This window comes from Silene latifolia, chromosome 10 (genome assembly GCF_048544455.1).
Source record: "Silene latifolia isolate original U9 population chromosome 10, ASM4854445v1, whole genome shotgun sequence".
NCBI classification, from domain to species: domain Eukaryota; kingdom Viridiplantae; phylum Streptophyta; class Magnoliopsida; order Caryophyllales; family Caryophyllaceae; genus Silene; species Silene latifolia.
This window is the reverse complement of record NC_133535.1, coordinates 64,780,073-64,783,012: the sequence shown is the minus strand read 5'-3', so window position 1 is coordinate 64,783,012 and position 2,940 is coordinate 64,780,073.

Here is a 2,940-nt window from a genome sequence, read left to right as displayed (position 1 = left end):
GGCAGGGCTATACACTTTGATGTGTAGTCGGTTACTGTGTGAGATCGAGAGACAGGAGATGGTGGATGATCAGCTGGTTACTTATCATACTTGTCTTATTTTAATTGTTCAGTAACTGACCTCGTGTTATGTTTTCAAAACTGTGGTGATCCATTCGGGGATGGTGAGCAGTTGGCTTAGCAGGTACGGTTGGTTGTTGCTGTCGGGCATGGAGGGAATCGAGCAATCATGCTACCGGAATAGGTGTTCAGACGCATGAGTTCTTTAGCAGTCATAGTTATCACTTGTATTTAGTTTTGGACCGTGGTTGTAAAGTGTTAAGTAATTAATATAAATGTTATTTTATTGTCTATTTAATCTACTACCTCGGGTGACCGAGATGGTAACATCCTCATACACTTGGAAGGTCCTTGGTAAGGCGTCCTGGTGTGCGGGGGTGTTAGAAAGTGGTATCAGAGCCGATGATTTTAGAACCTGAACCAATGAATCCAATGAGTATAGGGTGTCAAATTAAAATGAACCTGGTGTATGTGCGTTGGGACCCCAGCCGATGCTAGATTTTGGGTGAGTAGGCGCCCTCATTTCAAAATCACGGCCTCATCATGCTTAAACCAGCCACTGGGAAAGGGTAGTCGATAAAAGTAGTTGCTTTAAGAGTGTTTGCTAAGTATGGTTGTTAATGGTATCACTTGTTCCAATGTGAGTCTTGCATGCAGTAACGATGGTAGTGATGAAGTCTTGAATTGGTTAGAATGGTTGCTGAGTGGTGATTAGAAATTATGATTGATGAAATGTGGAACTCTTTTGTGTATAGCGAGGTTAAGTTGAATGGCTTGTTTGATAATTGTGGCATCATACGGTGGTTAAGTTTACATGAATGTCTTGATTAGAGGGAGTATAGGAATTGTGAAAAATTGTGATGTTGTAGCATTATAGACTAACCCTTGCAAGTATGTAGCTAGTGTAGACTTGTAACCTTTATATTATTCATGGTTGGATTGCAACATAATTGTTACAGTGGATGAGGTAAGGAACGTAGGTGGGATGTTGGTTGATTGAGTAATGGTTATGTGTAATTCGTGTACGATACGTGTTTATGTGGTAGAAATAAGTTCCAACGGTGACGAGCCCGATTGCACGGAACTCCGAACATTGTTATTTGTGTTGCAGGTTCGATACTTTCGAAATTTCGTTCCTATTCTGGGATACTCGACCGATTATAAAAGCATACTCGACCGAGTAGACCACACTCGGCCAAGTATAATAGCACTCGACCGAGGGCCCATTCATGTCAGAATAGAATCGCTATTGTTTTCGAGTACTCGACCGAGTATTCAGAATACTCGACCGAGTAGTCCATACTCAGCCGAGTAAGCCCAATACTCGACCGAGTACGGCTTTAGCGTGACTCAGCCGAGTTATTCAAAAACCCTATATCGCCTCTTCTTTTCTCATTTCCGCCTCCAACACCTTCTTCTTCTTTCCTCTAAAACTCCATATCGCTTCTCTCTCAAACCCTTAGGCGATTTCTTGGTGGTTACTTGCTCATTGCTTGCCAAAATTTCCTTCAAGGTAAGGTTTTAAATTAATTTCTTCCTTTATTATTAAAGTTGTGGTATGTTTATGTTCAAACTTCCAACCCCTATCATGTATAACTGAAATCAAGCTTTCCTTCTGATTCTTTGGATTTAAATTGCTTAAAAACATTGTCTATGTCGTCACTAGAGCAATTTCATGGCTTAAATCGCTTTTTTGAATTTTCTAGGGTTTGGCTCGAGTCGAAAATTTCAGTCTTCTGCTTGTTTTAACATGCTATTTCAAAGCCCTTGATGTTGAAAATGATGTCTTTGAGTAAAATACTTGGTGTTTTGGTGAGGAAATTTCGTCTTAAAAGTTCGTCTCAAAATTGTATACAATCATAAAAACAGTCCATCTATGGCAAAATTTTTGTGTGTAAAGTGTCTTTGTTAAAACCTATCTTTTTGCAGTATGCCGAAAACAAGAGCCAACACAAACAAGAGGACTTGTGTCAATGTTCAATTTGAGATGGGTCAATCCAGCCAAGAACCTGTTGTTCCACCGGTGCAGGCCTATCCATCGGTAATCTTTTCTGATTTCAAGCAGCGTAAGGCCTTCATAGCCTTAATGAGTCGTCCTTTCCGACCTACTCGGTTTGTGAACCCCGAGATTTTGGAGACCTTGGGGATTAAGGAAGACATAACCCATATCTTTCAGACCTTGGGAATACAGGGGTTGTATCACCTGAGAAAGAAGTCCTACCCTCATTTGACCTTGGAGTTTTTGAGTTCGCTTGTTTATGATGCAAAGGAGAAGACGGTCTCTTTTCGCCTCATGAACAAACACCATGATTTAACTTTGGATGAGTTTGCTGGCCACCTGGGCCTAGAGGCTGAGGGGACGGGATATCTTAGTGATGTAGCTAAGAATATTGGTGCACCTCTTTACCTTCCTTACTTGACTGGCCGACCTGCTCCTAGTGCTAGTGCTATGCTGATTAATGATGTTCCACACGTGTCCCTCCGTATGTTCCTTAGGATGATGACCTGTCAGTTGTACTCGAGAGATGATGTGAGCAAACTTAATTCTCATGAGGTTATGCTGTTGATGTCTTACCTGAACCTGCACCGTAGGAAGCCATTTTACTATAATGCTCCGGGGATGGTTTGTGGTTGCTTGGAGCATATGGCACAGTCCCCGAACTGTCACATTGCTTGCGGGGCCATAGTGACCCGCTTAGCCCAGTTCCTGATTGATTTTGAGGCCCCACCTCCCTCGGGGGATGTGTATGTTGAGACTGTACCTACCATGAATGCCAAGTATTGGTGTCAGAACAGATGGTTGAGGAAGATGGTTGATGGGTCTTATGCCTGGAGTGTGAGAGGATCTATGTGGATGGTACTTCCTGACCCTGCCCGTCTT